This window comes from Protopterus annectens, chromosome 1.part0 (genome assembly GCF_019279795.1).
Source record: "Protopterus annectens isolate FY-2018-M chromosome 1.part0, PAN1.0, whole genome shotgun sequence".
Taxonomy (NCBI): domain Eukaryota; kingdom Metazoa; phylum Chordata; order Ceratodontiformes; family Protopteridae; genus Protopterus; species Protopterus annectens.
Genome location: NC_056725.1, coordinates 1,207,631,003 through 1,207,650,859, shown reverse-complemented (window position 1 = coordinate 1,207,650,859; position 19,857 = coordinate 1,207,631,003).

Sequence of the window (19,857 nt, the reverse complement as noted above, 5' to 3'; positions counted from 1 at the left end):
CTGGTGGGGAAGCAGCTGGAATGGATTTTCAGCATCTGAGTCCTCAAAATTGGAGAAAGGAGCCTCTGGCTGGTCTGTAATATCTGAGTCTTCCACGAGAATCATCAGAGGACACAGGCTCGAGGGGCTCTTCTCAGGTCTCTTTCTGGGGGCTGAGAGGCCCTGTCTGGGTGAGATTGAGATCCCCTAATTAAGGATATTAAATCTTCTGCCAGAGTAAGCATTTGTGAACTAGAAGTGGGCCTGGTTGAGGGGTTTAACAGGCACTGACTTAGTAGATTTGGCTGCTTTAGCCCTGGCGAAGGCCTTAATAGACATGGCTGCAGGAGGCCTAGCAGCACCACGTGCTGGGGTAGAGACATCCAAAGGGATGGTGTCTGATAAGTCACTAGTAACCACTGTAGTAGGTAAAATTTCTGAGGCCGATTCAAGTAAGGTAACGGAACCTCAGTAGTAGTCATTGATTGGCTGTACTCTGATCAGTTTTCGGTTTGGCGAAACCGAGACACTCGCGGTTTGCTTAACCATGGTTTCGCCGAAACCGCGGGTGTCGGTCTTTTGCGTTTTTAACAATTTGGGTAGTCGGAGGATCCGACGGCATAATGTATGCAAATTCAGAGCGAAAAACTGTTCAGCAAACTCCGACCGACGTCTAGCGTTCGGTTGAAAAAGCACAGGCGAACAGGCTGCTACGTCGTGGTTTGGGCCTAAACAAGGCAAACAGTAAGAGTGGAAATCTTTATGAGGTATTTGTTTCCCACAAGTTAAACAGTTATTGACTTTTTCTGACATCGGCTGAGGCAAGAAAGAGTCCCCAACGGGTACTTAGCTTTAGAAGTCTTGAAGGAGTATTCGGTAGTAGTAATCTCTGGATCTGACCGACCGGCACTTGCGAACAGCTTCTGCTTGGTACGCCGCAAGAAAGACTGAAGAAAATGGCGCGGCTGATGCCTTTATACCGAAGACCAGCAGAGATGCGACATCAGCAAGCCGGACCGGACTTTGGAATCCGGCCGACCGAAGGGCTGCCTGACGACAGGACAACCCAGTTGTTATGACTGCAGATGCATCCATGAAGGACATCTCCCCAAAGGCTAGAATTTCAGCATCCAGACTCCCAGAACTACAGAACTTTTGACCAAACAGGAATGCTCTGGTTGGTTGAGAGACCAGAATGACAACTTGTCATTTACAGAACTGACCAGGATTATGAATTTCTGAAGAAAGAAAATCACTTTCAACACAAGCAAACTTCAGTAAGAAAATAATCCACTATCTGCAGGACCTGTCAAAGTGAACCCTGCCGAGCAAGGAAGGCTCGAAATCTCGAGGCTCTCTGTATAAAACTGCCCTTTCTGCCATGCCTGTCTCGGACAAACCCACACACTAGAGCATTAGGCTGATTTGCTCAACAAAGACCCAGTATTTAACAGTTGGGAAACTCCCAAGTAATAATCTAATATTTTTTTCAGATAAGAGAACTCCCTTCGGAATTATTTTGTAATCTTGGAACATACTCATAAGAATCAACAAATTCTGTTCAATGGAGAAAGGACAAGAAAAAAACACTGGGAAATAAGGCATTTAAATTTTAAAACTTCCCATATGGGAAACTTTCTCTACTAACAGCAAAACTAATGTCCAAAAACAATAAAACAAATACCACTGCCATAAAAGATCTAAGATTCTCATTCTCTTAACTGTTCTATCCATAATAATCACCTGCTCTGTTCATTCCCTTCTGAAGCTGGGGAAGGGGAGAGCACATGACCTCAGATCCAGTCATATCTACTTCAAAATCAATTATTGCAATTAATATTTGTAGTCTGGTGCTTTGGGATTAGATTATAAGAGTACTCACATGTTTGACAAGTCTCAATATTTGAGGCCTTCTTCCACATTAAGAGAAGACACAGTACAGCTGTACATGAACAGTAGATATCTTACTGATTACTGCTGCATTATTCCAAAATAAATAGATAATCTCCAATGACGTCTAGCCAGGGTACCAAAACCTATACCTCCCATAAAATGCAGGTCTTAAGTATGACCTTAGCCTGTGCGTGACAGGGTGCATAAGCAGACATAAGCAAAACATTATGACCATCTCAAGACAGCAGCCTGCAGATATTTGGGGAGAAAGTAGTTGTCTAGGAGGAGAAAAGCAGAAGGGGGAAAAAAAGGTTACCCTTTGCCTACAGGCTTGCCAGGTAGGTCAGCACAGTAAAAGGAAGGGTAAAGATGAAAAGAAGGGGTAATGTGGATGGGAAGGATCACTAACAGTGATCAGTAGTGTTATGGTAAGTTCCTACACAACTGTACTACATCCTGATTGAAAACAGTACTGCAGTATTCCAAACAGATGGATGAGTCACAAGAGTAGACAGCTGAAAATTGTAAGAACTGTCTAATAGGCCAGAAAGGACTGGCCTGTACTTGGAAAAGGCATGTACTCTGTAGTGCTTAGTGAAAGTGTGCACTAAAGGCCAGGCAGCTGCTTTCTGGATTACTGTGGAAACTACCTCCTTGTAGAAAACTCCAGAAAAAGCCTCTGCTGTGTCAGACTGAGCTTTTGGAAAAGAAGGCAGGGATTTGCCATGTTAAGTGCAGAAAAAAAATAAAGAAATAGACCTAGAGATCCAGTCAGCAGCAGTCTGTTTGGATACTGGCTGGTCCAGCTTAGAGTCCATGAAAGAAATTGTTAGTCTGACTTGCATACAGACAGGCTTGTCCAGGTAAAATCTGTGCGGTCTTTGTACATCTAGGGAATGTGGAATTCTTTCACCTCTATTCTGTGGGTTGGGAAAGAAAGAAGGCAGGTTGATGACCTCACTAAAGACCATTTCATGCATCATTTTAAGCATGACAGAGAGGCTGATCCTCAGGGACACACTGACCTTATGGAAGATAAGGAAGTGGTGGGGGAGTAGCCATGACCAGCTGGAGTTCTGAGACCCATCTAACAGAACTGACCGCTACCAACAAAATGGTTTCCCAGGTGCAAAGTTAGAGAGGAGGAAGCAGCTGGCTTAAAGGGAAGCAGAGTGAGGTTTTCTTCAGCAGAGTGGAGATCCCAAGGGGGCGGCACAGGTTATATGAAGGTTTAAGTGCAGGATCCTTTTAAAAAACTGATTTGATCTCAAGCCTGGACATAAAGTACAGTTTTGTACCTACCATAAATGTAGATGTTTGAAGATCCACATTGCTGCAGTCCTTACATATGGGTAGTCCGCTGTCCTCGGTCGGCCCGAATACCAAAGTAGTAGGCTGACGTCGGTCATGGGCGCTCAAGATCTGACATCAGAGCGTCAGGGTATTAAAGCGCATGACCGACGTCATATCCTCAGTCTTTTCTTGCCCCAGATGTCAGAAGGCCCTAAAAAGAAAGGCCACAGCCAAAAATAGAATACTTCCCAAAAGGCATGTACAAATAACAGCTACCACCCAAACCATACAACCATTCCAAACTACAGAGGGGAAGGAGGGAGGGTAAATTGGACTGCAGCAATGTGGATCTTCGAACATCTACATTTATGGTAGGTACAAAACTGTACTATGTTCTTCATCTCACATTGCTGCAGTCCTTACATATGGGTAGAATCCCAAAGCAGAAGTAAAGGGAGGCTGGCAAAATCATATAGCATTGGGAGCTGCCAAAATGCCCTGTAAGATTGCAGTGGAAAATCCAGCCCTAGATTTGGAATAAAGGGGAAGGTGGTAATGTTTAGAAAAAGTATGCACTGAACTCCAAGTAGCTGCTTCCAAAATATCTTTAGTAGCTACTCCCCTTAAAAAAGCTGTAGAAGTGGCAGTAGCCCTAGTGGAGTGAGGTCTGATTCCAGCCGGAATCTCCTTACCATGATGAGAATAACAAAAAGCAATACAAAAGCCAATCCACTTAGAAATAGTTTGTTTTGAAACAGGTTTCCCCTGAGAACCCAAAGCAAAAGAAACAAACAACTGCTGAGACTGTCTGAACCCTTTAGTCCTGCTCAAATAATAACGCAACTGCCTGTGAATATCCAAAGTGTGCAAAATTTTCTCCCCTTTATTTTGGGGATCTGCATAAAAAGTAGGCAAATGAATTGATTGGTTCAAGGCCACATTTGAAACCACTTTAGGCATAAAAGTAGGATTAGTACGCAGAGATACCCTATCCTTATGAAAAATTAGGAAGGGTTCAACTGCCATAAGAGCCTGTAATTCAGAAACCCTTCTAGCAGACGTAATGGCCAACAAAAAAGCATTCTTCCAAGACAAAAACTTTAACTCAGCAGTAGCTGCAGGTTCAAAAGGAGGTAAAGTAAGTTTTTCCAACACAAAATTGAGATCCCAGGCAGGAGTAGGAGCTCTACGTGGGGGTCTTATGTTCTTTGCCCCTCTAAGAAATTGTTTAAACAAGGGATGAGAGAATAATGGAGGGTCACAGTCATAGTGAGCAGAAATGGCTGCAGCATGAACTTTTATAGAGGAGAAAGACAAACCTTTGTCTAATAATTCTGTAAGATATTGAAGAGAAACACTTAAATCAGGCCTGGAAACATCAAAGCCCTTTGTTTTGCTCCAAATTAAAAATCTCCTCCATTTATCAGCATAAACTTTCCTTGTACTAGGCCGTCTGGCCTCCAAAATAACATTCAAAACTTGTTGTGGAAGCTGCGACCCTCCAGGTTCTAGAACAGAATATGCCAGGCTGTTAGATGCAGGGACTGAATCCTGACATTGAGGAAATGATTGCCCTCCTGTGACAAAAGGTGCGGAATCAAGGCAAAGGCCATGGAGGCTCCCATACTAAACTCCTCAGCAGAGGGTACCAGTGCTGTCGAGGCCAATCTGGAGCTATTAGAATCATGGAGGGCTTGTCTTGTCTGACCTTCAAGAGTACCTTGGAGAGGCAGAGGCGGAAAGGCATAGACGTGAAGATTGCTCCAACTGAATGATAGAGCATCCACTTTCCAAGCTGTGGGATGAAACATTTTGTGCAAAACTTTGGCAACTGGAAATTTAGTGGAGAAGCGAACAGATCTATGTCTGGAGTTCCCCATATCACTGTCAATTTTCGAATACATGAGGATCCGATTTCCACTCGTGGGGATCCACTATCTGTCTGCTCAAAACATCTGCTAAGGAGTTCTGTGCTCCTGGTAGAAACCTTGCCTGAAGATTGAGGTGTAAACTGAGAGCAGTCTCCCACAAAATCATTGCTTGCCTGCAAAGAGGGTACGAATGGGTTCGCCCTTGCTTGTTGATGTACCACATGACAGTTGTGTTGTCTGTTTGAATCAACACTTGCCCTGGGTGAAGTAAATCCTTGAAAGCCATCAATGCAAATTGGACTGCTAACATCTCCTTCAAGTTGATATGTAAATGTTGAAGTCTGGCAGGCCACGTGTCTTGAACCCATTTTCCATTGAGATGTGCTCCCCAAGCCTTGTCCGAGGCATCTGTCGTTAAAATCTGACTCTCCTCTGGTCGGGTCACAGAGAGTCCCTTGTTTAGGTGACATTCCTGAGCCCACCACAAAAATTCCTTTTGAATGCAAGGTATTACTTGAATGACAGTGTCCAGATCTTGGCAGTGTTGTGTCCATACATTTTTGAGATACCATTGTAGCTTCCTCATATGCAGTTTGGCATTGGGAAGCACCAGAATACAAGATGCCATGAACCCCAAGGCTTGAAGGACTGTCCTTGCAGTCAGCCTGGACCGTAGAGACAACTGATGGAAGTAAAGAGTAAGGTTCTTTTGCTTGTCCGGGGTCAAAAAAGCCATCTGGGAAGCTGTATTCAGCCTCACACCCAGAAAGCACATTTCCTGAGAGGGTACTAGACTGGACTTTGTTTCATTCACAGAATACCCTAGGCACCTTAACACTGCCATCACATACTGTAGATGATGAAGAAGTTCGTACTTGTCTTGAGCAAGAATCAGGCAATCGTCCAAATAAGGATAAATTTGTATTCCTTTTAACCGTAAGAAGGCTATCACTGGAGCCAGAACCTTTGTGAACACCCTGGGCGCAGTAGATAAGCCAAAGGGCAATGCAGAGAACTGATAATGTAAAGTCCCAGCCCGAAAACGCAGGTACCTCCTGCAACTGGGCCCAATAGGAACATGAAGATAAGCCTATTTGAGATCCAGAGTTACCATCCAGTGATCTTTACCCAACAGAGGTAGAAGTTGTTGCAACGTCAACATTTTGAATTTTGGAATGTCCAGGTATGTGTTGAGGATAGATAAATCCAAAATTGGCCTCCAAGTGTTTCCTTTCTTTGGTACTAGAAACAGGCGAGAATAAAATCCTAGGCCCACTTCTGACAGAGGGACCTGCTGTATAGCCCCCATTTGAAGAAGTAAAGAAATCTGCTTGTGAGCCTCTACCCTTTGCTGAGGAGGAACGTCTGGCATGCCTTTGAAAGGAGGCAATGTATGGAAATAAAACTTGTAGCCTCGGTCTATAATGTCCAACACCCATTTGTCCTGGGTGACTAAAAGCCAGTTTTGCTTGAAGAGTGCCAACTTTCCTCCCAAAGGAGCTGCCAGACAGGAAGAATCTGGCAGCTGAAAATGCAGGTCATTGGGCCTGTTTACGAAAGGACTGGCCCCTGCCCTCACCTGTAGATTGTGCAGGTGAACTCCACATTCTAGGCCTGAAAGTACTCTGAGCTCTGCCCCTACCACGTCTAGATCTACCCCTAGACTGTGAATCAGAAGAAGGATAAGCCCATCCCTTAGTAGGCCAATTCCTGCTAAACTTAGGAGGCTGCACCTGCAAAAAACTTTAACAGTCTGCATAGACTTAGCCTTGTCTTCCATTTTCTTCAAGACAGACTCCACAGGAGAACCAAACAAAACTTCAGACTGTAAAGGAGCATCCAAAATTCTAGTTTTAACATGCTCTGACAAATTCTGATCCTTAAGCCAGGCGTGCCTGCGAATAACTGAACCAGTGGCAGCCACCCTGGAAGAAGCCTGTAAAGCATTGAAACCACACTGCAAAGAATGCTTACCCACCTGTTCAGAGGCATGTACCAAATCCTGTAATTCTTTACACTCTATGCCCTCTGCCAAAGCATCCACTTTAGATTTTAGTTGAGTAAGGAGAAAATTCTGATACTTCAACATATGAAACTGGCAATTCAAAGCCCTCATTGCTAAAGTGGAAGAGGTATACACTTTCTTACCCCATCTATCCAAAGCTCTAGCATCTTTATCCATAGGAACTGGATTCTTTACAACAGAAGCCCTGACACCCTTAGGTCCCTGGCTAATAGTTTCTGGGTCAGCCCTTGGACTCTTATACAGATATTTATGAGCCTCAGGTACCCTGTAATACCTGTCTGGCTTAACTGGCGCAGGAGGCAGAGAGTCTGGATTAAGGGAAGCCTCGGAGAAAACGTCTTGAACAACATCCAAAACAGGAGGTATAGCCAAGGGCCTATGTTGTGGTAAAACAAAAATTCCCTAAGCCTCTTTTCGGGAATCTGAGAAATCCTGTCCTTCCCCTTTAAAATGCTCCGTCATAGAGTGCAGGGTTTCTGAAAGAAAAATCCTCTGGAGGAGAAGCAGAAGGAGTGGAATCCTCTGCGTCTGAATCAGAATAAGGAGGAAAATCCTGAATGTCTTCAGCCGAAGACTCTGAGTAATCTCAAGCCTGCTCCAAACTTTCCACCTCTGGCTCCACCCTAGGCCTCTTATCAGGAGGGGGCATAGAACCTCTGATTAAAGAAATTAAATCTTCTGCCATTTTAAGCATGTGTTTTTAGGCACAGAACCTGCAGAACTAGGACTGACACCGTGGAAGGCAAACCAGGCCTGCCTTTGGAAGGAGCCTTAGAGACAGAAGGAGAAGGCCTAACCACCTTAGGCAAGGAAGGGAGAACAGCAACCTGAGAGGCACTCTCAGCCTGACCTGCACCCTGAGAGGCCACATCTTGCAAAATTAAAGCCTCCCCCTGAGACTCAACTGAAACCTTGGCCGGATCCACAGATTCCACCGTAGTTTCTAAAGAACCGGCGTCCGAACGGACGACTCATCCTGCCTGGACTTTAAAGATTTGTCATTGCGCTTCTTTATGGTAGCGGCATCGGAGGATCCGACGGCATATTATAATTACACCGCTTCAAGACAAGCCTAGCACAATCTAACCTACGCTTAATGGTGCGCTTATTAAACCTAGCACAAAGTGACACCCGACTACGTGCTCAGGTCACAAACAAGGAATACAAAGAGTGTGAAAATCTCTGAGGGGTATCTATATACCACAAGAAATACCATTATTCACTATTTCTGACATCCGGAATTAACTGAGGCAAGAAAAAACAAAAATATTCCCCAACGGGGTACTTAGCCCAACTTGGTTTCGGTCTGAAACTCAGAATACGAAAATTTCAGAACGCCGAATGGCACTTGCAAATGCTGCTTCTGCATCGGACCATGCGGCAAAAAAGACTGAGGATATGACGTCGGTCATGCGCTTTAATACCCTGATGCTCTGATGTCAGATCTGAGCGCCCATGACCGACGTCAGCCTAATACTTTGGTATTCGGGCCGACCGAGGACAGCGGACTACCCATATGTAAGGACTGCAGGAATGTGAGATGAAGAACATCAGAAGGATTAGAGGGAAGACATACTTAAAGTTGGGCTTTAACAGATAATCACACCATCCAGAGTTAGGTGAAGGAATGATAGGTTGGGGTGAATCAATGAGCCCTTCTAATGTAGGGTAGCTTGTAGTGATTACCCAGTCTAGGGAAGGGGGAATCAATGTTGCCATGGCCAAAAGGGAGTTGGAAGTAGAATTCTTGTTTTTTCATCAAGATGTTTGGTAGCAGAGGTAGTGAAGTGAGGGGATAAGAAACCTTCCTGTCCAGTGGAAAGAAAGCATCAGTTCTCCCGGGGACAAGAACGACTTGTGCAGAAGAGAGGGAACTGTTTGTTGCTCTGAGGCAAAGAAGGCTATGGTGTACACCACTTACGAACCGCGTCTAGAAAGATGCATTGGTTGACCATCCATTCATGGGGATCTTTGATGGACCTGTTGAGGTAGTCTGCCGTGACTTTTTCCTGGCAATGTATACTGCTCGAAGGGGCGTGTGCCTTGATGGTCAGGTCACAGACAATGAGACAACCTGCACAATTGGTAGGCTCTTGTCCCTTCTTGTTTACGTACCACAGAACTGTTGTCTGAATACTTTTAAAAGGTCCTGGTTGCAGAAGTGGAAGACTAGTTGTAAGGCCTGAATGACAGCCCTAACCTCTTTCGGGTTGATGTGTTCTGCCTTAAGGTTGGGTTGCCACAAACCTTGGACCTTGAATCCCCATCCAATGTCCCAAAGACTCGCTCTTGACTTGAGTCTGCATCATGAAGGGGAGGCCTGGACTGAGGTTCATTAGTATTAACCACCAAAGGACTTCCCCTCCTGAAAGATATGACAGATAAGAGTCCAGGGGTTGTGAGTGTTGAGACCACAAATTTCAAGTACCACTGTACTTGTCTGCACCCTGGCAAGGGGAAGCATAGGGATGGTTTCTGCCATTTAACTTAGTGCTCTGAGAATCTCCTTTGCCGAGTAGGGTTGTAGACTTAAGATAGACCAAAAGTAATCACCTTTGCTTGGGGCACGAAAGCATGCATGCATATTTTTTGCATTTAGGTCTTGAGTTCTTGAGTGAGCTGAAGGAAATAATTTTTGAAACTGAAAGCAAATCCCAGTTGCAGGAGGAGGAGGATAATTAGGATGAACATTACTTGTAATAGGATGTGAAACAAAGCAGGATGGATTAGCAAATCATACCCCCCCACACACACACACACACACAAACACAAAAGGACTAGGCACTTTGTGAAAACTCTGGGGCAGTAGAAAACAGAAAATGTGATGAGCCAGTAGAGAACCTCCGGAATTTCCTGTGAGATGGGTGCATTAGAATATGCAGGTATGAGTCCTTTTAAGTCCAAATATACTTGAAAGGCTTTTGGAAGGATAGTGAAGAAGGGTCTGAAGAAACAGTATTTCTACTGGGTTCTTTAAGGAAGGCATTGAGCTGAGACAGGACCATTATGGGTCTACATTGTCTTTTTTCTTGGCACCAGGAACAGCATGGAGTAAAACCCTCTTCCTACAAACAGAGGAAGGACTGGACTCCAATATGCCTTGGGAAAGCAAGTCCTGTAAGATGGGTGGGAGAAGAAGCAACTGGTTGTGGGGAGAAGGCGGGAATGTCTTTGAAGGGAAGAACTCCTTCCAGGACATCCTGTAACACTGACGACAGAGTACCCACTTATCTGCAGTGATCTTTTCTCAGTCTGTAAACAGAAAGCATGAGTCTTGTGGAAAGGGGAAGGGTGGGGCCTAGGAGTGGGCAGGATATAACTACACTGACTTATCTGTGAAGGGACACCTCCTAGATCTGGGGGGTCTCTCAGATTTTGCAGGAAATCTCGGATGCCTTCTTGCATTTGAGAAAGCCTGTGCTCTCTTCTGACAAAAATGGACTTGCAGGGTAATTTTTCTGATATCTGGGCACATAGACAAGACACATTTGTCTGCAGTCCTGCATAGTTTTGACTTGCTCTTGCAAAGTCCTGAGTAAACTAGCTGCCTGGCATGAACACAGGTGGTCCTTAAGAGGAGAATCTAGGACCTCTGTCATGAAATCGTCAGGAAGAGGCTGACTGTATAACCAGGTGCATCTCCTAACATCTGAGTCAGTAACAGCTGCTCTGGAAGAGGTCTCAACATCAGAGTTTCCAAAGACAAAACCTAAATCTATCTGGAGTCTTACCCTACCATGTATGCAACAACCTTATCAGGTTGCCAAGGACAGACAGATGGTATCTTGGTCTGATAATTAATGGCCCCTAAAGGCCAGGGTAGAGGAAGCATAGATCTTTTTCCCTACCCATCTGTGGCCCTACTGTCTGACAGAGGATAAGGCAATGACATTTAGAAGAAGGTTAGAAGGTTTATCTGCAGCTATGGAGATGGCTGAAGGATCAGCTACAGGATTCTTGAACTTCATCTGGAACTTTGTAGAACCTATCGGCTGTGTGTGTGTGTGTGTGGATCAGAGGAAGTGAAAGTGAAACCATCAAGAAAGGCCTCCAGGACTGGGATTACAGTATCTTTTAAGGACATCTGAGATTTGTTTAGACTACCACTCAAAATGTTTCATCATATTTACAATGGTCTCTCTGTAAGATGCTTACTCCATAGGTGAATCATTTGAGGGCACCCTGTCTAGGTGAGTGAATCAGAGGAGTATGCTAAGGAATGATCAGAATCTGAGGCCTGCTCCTCAGAGGAAGACTCCTCCTTCATCTTCTGTGGAGTGGGCGGAGCAGCTAAAAAGGAAGGAGTATGAAGAGCCATAATGGCCATGAAAGTCCCCAAGAATAGTTCGAGAACTCCTCTTCCCTAGAAGGTTGGTGACAGGGGAAAGTACAGTTGTGTACACTTACCATAAATGTAGATGTTAAGAGTGTATTCACTGTTGCAGTCATTACATTTGGGTAATCTGCTGGCAGGTTGCTCTCAGTCGGCCTGATTAACAAAGTCTTGGGTCCTGCGTCAGTTGCTGTCCTTTCTTCCATGACGTCAGGAGTATAAAACATGCAGCTGACGCCATTTTCATCAGTTTTTCTTGCCCCAGATGTCAGGTGCCCCCCCAAATGGGGAGCAAAATATAAATAAATCTAAAAATATATATGCATGTAATTTAGAACACAACAAAAATACCTCCAAATAAAAGCAAATGCACCAAAAAGGCTTTTGAGTATAGCAAAAGGAAGACATATAGTAAAAGAAAAAATAGGGGTCTGGCGGGTGGGTAACCCGGACTGCAACAGTGAAAACACTCGAACATCTACATTTATGATAAGTGTACACAACTGTACTATGTTCTTCGTGTTTCACTGTTGCAGTCATTACATTTGGGTAGAATCCCAAAGCTATGGTTGGGAGGATGGAATTATACAGCATTAGGAGCAGCCAAAAGGCCCTGCAAGACAGCAGTGGCAAAACCTGATCTGGATTTAGAAAAGAGAGGTAAATGATAATGCTTGGTGAACGTATGAACTGAGCTCCAGGTAGCAGATTCTAGAATGTCTCTGGTAGGAACCCCTCTGAGAAAGGCTACTGAAGTAAATGCAGCTCTAGTGGAATGGAATCTGCTCCCCCTTGGGAACAGGTTTACCATGGTGCATGTAGCAGAAACTAATACAATGGCTTATCCATTTTGAAATATTCTGCTTTGAACTAACCTTTCCCTCTGCTCCTGCAGCAAATGCTACCAGTAATTGCACAGATTTCCTTAGAGATTTTGTCCTGTTTAAGTAGAATCTTAGTTGTCTGTGTGCATCCAATGAATGCAGAATCTGCTCACCCTTGTTCTGTGGATTTGGGAAAAAGGTTAGCAGATGAATGGTCTGATTAACACACTAGACACCACTTTAGGCATAAAGGATGGATTGGTCCTGAGCACCACCCTGTCTGGGTAAAAGATAATAAAAGGCTCCACTGCCATGAGAGTCTGTAGTTCTGAAATCCTTCTAGCTGAAGTGACTGCTAAAGGAAAAGCTGTCTTCCAAGAGAGAAATTGTATGTCTTTAGTAGCAGCTGGGTCAAATGGAGGTAGGGTGAGCTTTTCCAACACAAAATTGAGGTTCCATGTAGGAGTTTGTGCTTTCCTGGGAGGTCTTAAATTGTTGGCCCCTCTGAGATACTGCTTTAGCAGGGGATGAGAAAAGATGGAGGCTCTGTGTTATAATGAGCTGAAATGACAGAGGCATGGATTTTTATGGAAGAGAAAGATAGGCCCTTGTGCTTATCTCTGTTAAATACTGCAAAATCTGAAGAATATTGGGCATTGCTGTGCTTATTCCTTGTGCCTAGTTCCAGACACAGAATCTCTTCCATTTATCAGCATAAGATTTTCTAGTACTAGGCCTTCTAGCCTCCAAAATGACATCCATCACAGGTTTGCTGAATGATGTAGCTGGTGAAATTAGTTGATTAGCTATGCTGCAAGATTCAGAGTTTGGAGCTGAGCGTGCAGAATTTGATAGTCCTGCTGTGACGGTAGGTAAGGAGTCTGAGGCAGGTACCACGGAGGAAGGTGTGACATATTGCGTAGTAAGTAGCGGGTACCAGTGTTGGCAAGGCCAGTCTGGTGCAATCAAAATCATTTTTGTTTTTTCCTGTCTGACTTAGTAAGACCTTGGAGAGCAGAGGCAGCGGGGGAAAGGCATAGACTGATAGGTTTTTTTTCTAGCTGAAGGATAGAACATCCACTTTCCAAGCTTTTTTGTGATGAATTCTTGTGCAGAATTTGTCCAACTGAAAGTTTTGGGGTGAGGCAAACAGATCTATGTCTGGGATCCCCCATTTGCATGTTAACATGCCGAAGATTTATGGATCTAATTTCTATTCATGTGGGTCCATATTATATCTGCTTAGTTCATCTGTCAGAGTATTTTGCTTTCCTGTCAGGAACTGACCTTGTAGATGTATTTGATAAGCCAAGGCAGTGTTCCACAAAGCCATGGCTAGTCTGCAATGGGGGTAGGAATGGGTACCCTCCGCTTTTTTATGTACCACAAGACTGTGGTGTTGTCTGTCTTTATCAGTAGTTGTTCTGGACGAAGATAGTTCTTGAAGGCTGTCAGAGCATTCTGTACAGCTAGCATCTCTTTCTGGTCGATATGTAGGTGCATTTGATTTGGGCTCCATTGGCCCTGAATGCATCTACCTGCCAGATGCACCCCCCAAGCATAATCTGATGCATCTGTAGTCAGGGTTTGGGTGGAATGAATGACAGTCCCTTGTTTTGGTGACAGGCCTCTGCCCACCATGGGAACTCTTGCTGCAGGCAAGGACAATGTTGACTACATAAGCTTTTTAGGTACCATTGAAATTTCCTCATATGCAGTCTTGAATATGGAATTATTAGAATGCAGGAAGTCATGAACCCCCAAGGCCTGCAGAATTTGTCTTGCAGATAGCTGGGTTTTTGCGGCCACTTGTTTGAAGTCATTAATTGAATTTGTTTTTCTGGCGTAAGGTAAGTCATCTGGGCAATTGTATTCAAGCTTGCACCCAGGAATGCAATTATCTGAGAGGGTACCAGTTGTGATTTCTTTTCATTTATGGTGTACCCTAGACAAAAGTCTTTTCACAAATGCCAGATGTTTTAGAAGTGTCCTTGTTTTCTGCCTGAATTAGACAGTCATCCAGGTAAGGATAAATATGAATGTTTCTTTGTGTGCAAAATGCAATTACTGGTGCCAGGCACTTTGTGAAGACCCTGGGTGCAGTAGATAAGCCAAAGGGCAGTGCAGAGAACTGGTAATGCAAACAGCCTGCTTTGAAGCAGAGGTATCTTCTGCAAGATTTCCTGATTGGGATATGCAGGTAAGCCTCTTTTAAGTCTAGATTTACCAGCCAGGCATCCTTGCCTAGCATAGGCAGTAACTGTTGTAGAGTCAACATCTCGAATTTTGGAATGTCCAGAAATGTATTTAGAATGGATAAGTCCAGAATTGGATGCCATGATTTGTCTTTTCTGGGTACCAGGAAAAGTCTTGAATAAAAACATGGTCCCTTTTTCTTTTCTGGTTGAATAGCCCCCATATTCATGAGGGATATATCTTGCTTCTGGGCCTCTGCCCACTGATTTGGAGGCAGATCTGGCCATCCGTTTGGGATTAGCAATGTATGGAAATGAAATCTGTATCCCTGGGATACTATATTTAAAACCCACTTGTCCTGGGTAATTAGTTGCCAATTTCTTGCATGAAGTGCCAGTTTTCCCTCAAAATGGCGGACAAAAGATAAGTGCTTGGTGCTTGAAGAGGAAAGTCATTGAGACTGTTTACCGTAGGAAGGTGCCTTGTTGCTTCCAAATTTGGAGGTGGAGACACCCCATTGTTTTGTTCTACAAGTTCCTTGTGACTGAAACCTGGAGCCTTTGTAGTGTCAGGGTTTGACCTCAGTGGCTCTGGTGGGTACTGGAAAGGACAAATTGGCCAGTGCCTACGGAACCTGGGTGGCTGCACTTGTAGGAAATCTTTTACAGTTTGCATAGATTTAGCTTTATCTTCCATCTTTTTCAAAACTTCTTCTGCCTGATTACCAAATAGACTGTCCTGTTGTAAAGGAGCATCCAACAATTTTGCTTTAACATTATCATGCAGATTCTGCTGCTTGAGCCAAGCGTGCCTTCTTTACCAAAGATCCAGTTACAGCGGCCCTGCAAGAGGCCTCCAAGGAATCAAAACCACATTGCAAAGTACATTTTCCAACTTGTTCAGCTGAATACAACAAATCCTGCAAAGTACAGTTTTGTACCTACCATAAATGTAGATGTCCGAACTGGATATCATCTGCAGTCATAACAAATGGGTTGTCCTGTCGTCAGGCAGCCCTTCGGTCGGCCGGATTCCAAAGTCTGGGTCCGGCTGATGTCGCACTCTACCCGACGTCATCTCTGCTGGTCTTCGGGTATAAAGGCATCAGCCGACGCCATTTTCCTCAGTGTTTCTTGCCCCAGATGCCAATTGCCCTCTTGGAAGCTACATTTTGGATAAATGCCAATGTTTCCAAAATAGTAGAAGGCAAACACAAAAATAAACATGTATGTACATATATACAAACAAATACACCATAAGAGACCCCCCCCCCCCAGCTAGCTATTAGGAGGGTAAATACCCTAGGAGTACCGCAGAGGGGAAGGAGGGAGGGTAATCCTGACTGCAGATGCTATCCAGTTCGGACATCTATATTTATGGTAGGTACAAAACTGTACTATGTCCTTCATGGATGCATCTGCAGTCATAACAAATGGGTAGAATACCATAGCCAAACTAGGGGAGGAATAATAATTATGGTGTAGTCAGGATCCCTTGCAGTACAGCAGTGGCAAACCCTGCTCGGGATCTAGAATACAGAGGTAAATTATAATGCTTGGCAAATGTATGCACGGAGGTCCAAGTAGCCGCCTCAATAATGTCCTTGGTTGCCACTCCTCTTAAGAAAGCTGTGGTAGTGGCTGTAGCCCTTGTAGAATGAGGTCTTATGTTCTGTGGAATTGGTTTTCCATGGTAGGAGTAACAGAATCTTATGCAATTTCCTATCCATTTGGAGATTGTCTGTTTGGAAATTGCTTTTCCTTCCCTTCCTGTTGCATAGGCCACAAAGAGCTGGTCAGTTTTTCTGTTACCTTTGGTTCTGTCCAGGTAGAAGCGTAACTGTCTGTGTACATCCAAGGTATGCATTATTCTTTCACCTGTGTTTTGTGGATTGGGAAAGAAGGTAGGTAGGTGGATTGCCTGGTTTAAAGACACTCTGGATACCACCTTAGGCATAAATGTAGGGTTAGTTCTCATGGACACCCTATCTTGATGGAAGATTAGGAAGGGTTGCACTGCCATTAAGGCCTGTAGTTCCGAAACCCTCCTTGCTGAAGTAATAGCCAGTAGGAAAGCAGTTTTCCAGCCAGTAGGAAAGCAGTTTCCCATGACAGGTGTTGTAGATCTGCTGTTGCTGCTGGTTCAAACGGAGGGAGTGTCAACTTTTCTAGTACAAAGTTCAAGTCCCATGCTGGCAATGGTGGTTTCCTAGGAGGTTTTACATTCTTGATCCCTCTGAGAAACTGCCTGAGTAGAGGATGTGAAAAGACAGGAGGATCAAAGCTGTATTCTGCTGAAATAGCTGATGCATGTATCTTGATGGAGGAATAGGACAGGCCTGTATGTAGAAGCTCTGCCAAGTACTCCAGAATGTTAGCAATATCTATGTTCGACACATCTTTTCCTCTTTCAGTACTCCAAATGACGAACCTTTTCCATTTTCCTGCATAGTTCCTTCTTGTTGAAGGTCTGCGGGCTTCAAGGATAATGTCTTTAACCCTTTGTGAAAGGTCTGGGTTAGTTACTGTCATGTGATGTTCCAGGCAGTCAGTTGCAACTTTTTAGGTTTGGATGTATGATGTTGTAGTTGTTCTGAGTTAACATCAGAGGCATCAGGGGTATTGACCACATTTTCTCCCGAGACATGCTTCTCAGCAATGGGTACCAGTGTTGTCTTGGCCAGTTCGGAGCTATCAGAATTATCCTTGGACATTCCTCTTTGATTTTCAGTAGTACCTTGTGCATCAAGGGAAGAGGTGGGAATGCATATGCTGTCAGGCCTTTCCAGCTGAAGGATAGAGAGTCCACCTTCCATGCAAGTGGGTGGAATGTCCTTGTGCAGAATTTTTGAGCTGGTGATTTTGTGGGGAAGCGAATAGATCTATTTGTGGCATTCCCCATTTCTTTGTGATGGCCTTGAAGATGTCCGGGTGTAGCATCCATTCATGAGCATCCGAGGTGGTTCTGCTTAAAATGTCTGCTAGGGTGTTCTCTTTTGTACAAATATTGCCTGTAACTGGATGTTGTAGCTGAGAGCCGGATTCCAAAGGTCCAAAGTCATTCTGCATAGGGGGTAAGAATGAGTGCCTCCCTGTTTGTTGATGTACCACATGACTGTGGTGTTGTCTGTCCTTATCATCAGATGGCCTTCTTTGAGGAATGGTCTGAATTTTAGGATTGCCAGTTTTACTGCCAACATTTCTTTTTGGTTTATGTGCAGGTGCAGCTGGTCCTGAGTCCACAGTCCTTGTACGCATTTGTCCAGCATGTGTGCCCCCCATCCTAGGTCTGAGGCATCCGTTGTGATGGTTTGGTTTGCTCGAGAGTTGTGGAAGGGTAAGCCTGGGTTTGACTGGCAGGCTCGAGCCCACCATAGGAACTCCTGTTTTAAGCATGGAATTAGTGGTATTTCTGTTTCTAAGCTGTGCCTGTGTTGAGACCATAAATTCTTTAGGTACCACTGTAACTTTCTCATATGCAGTCTGGCATGTGGGACCAAGATTATGCATGATGCCATGAAGCCCAAGGCCTGCAGAACTTTTCTTGCTGTTAGTTTGTTCTGCTTTGTTAATGCCAAGAAGTAAAGAGGAGTTCTTTTGTTTTTCTGCAGTTAGGAATGCCATCTGTTTTACTGTGTCCAATTAAAGTTCTTGTCTGGGATGGTATCAGTCTTGACTTTTGAAAATTGACTGTGTATCCCAGGGCTTGTAGCAAGTAAATGACCCTTTGTAAATCTGTTGTCAGCTTGCTTTTGTTGTCCGCTTGTAACAGGCAGTCGTCCAGGTATGGATAAATTTGGATTCCCTGTACTCTGCAGTGTCGGATTACTGATGCCAGGCATTTTGTGAATACTCTGGGTGCAGTAGATAAGCCAAAGGGCAATGCTGAGAATTGATAATGCTCTGATCCTGCAAGAAATCTGAGGTATCTTCTGCAATTTGGTCGAATGGGGACGTGCAGGTATGCCTCCTTGAGATCTAGAGTTACCAGCCAACACTCCTTGCCCAGCATGGGAAGAAGTTGCTGTAGGGTCAGCATTTTGAATTTTGGGACAATGATGTATGTGTTTAAGATGGACAGGTCGAGAATAGGTCTCCAGTTTTTTTCTTTTCTTGGTACTAGGAAGAGTCTGGAGTAGAATCATTTGCCCTGTTCTGTCATTGGTACCCTTTCCACAGCTCTCATCTTTATTAATTCTGCTGTCTGGTGCAGGGCTTCTATTTTTTGATTTGGGGGCAGGTTTGGCATTCCTCTTTACTGGTAAAGTGTGGAAGTGGAACCGGTAGCCTTGGTCTATGGTTTGCAAAATCCACTTGTCTTTTGTAATATAGTGCCAATTTTTCGAGAATAAGGCTAACTTTCCACCTAATGGTGCTGCTATTTGCTCCCTGGTAGGCGGAGTCAGAGCCAAGTCACTGTGATTGTCCTGTTGCAGTGGCAGTGGTTGCGTCTGTGCCTCGGTTATTGCCTTGCCACTGTCGTCCTCTGTAGGCACCTCCTCTGGATTGATTTCTGCCCCTAGGCGTCTGTTCCTGCCCCTTTGGGATCTTGTGGAGTCAGGAAAGGACCAATTTTGGCAGGCCAGTTCCTGCTAAACCTTGGGGCTGAACCTGTAGGAAATCTTTAACTGTTTGTACAGATTTTGCCTTCTCTTCCATTTTCTTCATTACCTGCTGGGCAGGTTCCCCATATAGACTGGCCTTATCCATAGGAGCATCCAATAGCTTAGCTTTAACATGATCCGGCAAGACCTGTTCTTTCAACCATGCATGCCTTCTTATCACTGTGCCAGTCATGGCTGATCTAAATGAAGCCTCCAGTGCATCATAGCCACATTTTAAAGAATGGTTACTGACCTGTTGGATGTTATTCACCATTTCTAATACATATTTCTTATCTAAAGATTCATCAGAGGACAGCTTTTTAATTAACTGATCAAGCATAAACTCTTGGTATTGGATCATGTGAAACTGACAGTTTAAAGCTCTAGCAGAGAGAGTAGCAGAGGTGTAGACTTTTTCCCCCATCTCTAAGGACCTGGATTCCCTTTCAGAGGAATAGGGTTTTTTGCTGTGGTCGAGGCTACTGCCTTAGGCCCCTGGGATATAGTTTTGGGGTCTGCAAGTGGGGCCTTGTATAGGTGGTGATGAGTGTCTGGCACCCTGTAAAATCTATCTGGTTTGGCAGGGGCTGGAGGTAAAGAATCAGGAGCAGTGCAGACATCATTAAATGCATCGTCCACAACAGATAGGACAGGAGGTATAGCTAAGGGCCTATGTTGTGGTAAGTGCAGAAAAGTCCTAAGCCTTTTCTTGAATCTGAGAAATCTTGTCCCTGCCATTGGAATTGTTCTCTCATGGCATGTAAGGTTTCCCCAAAGGATAATTCCTCTGGTGGAGAGGCAGCTGGAATGGATTCTTCAGCATCTGAATCTTCATAATT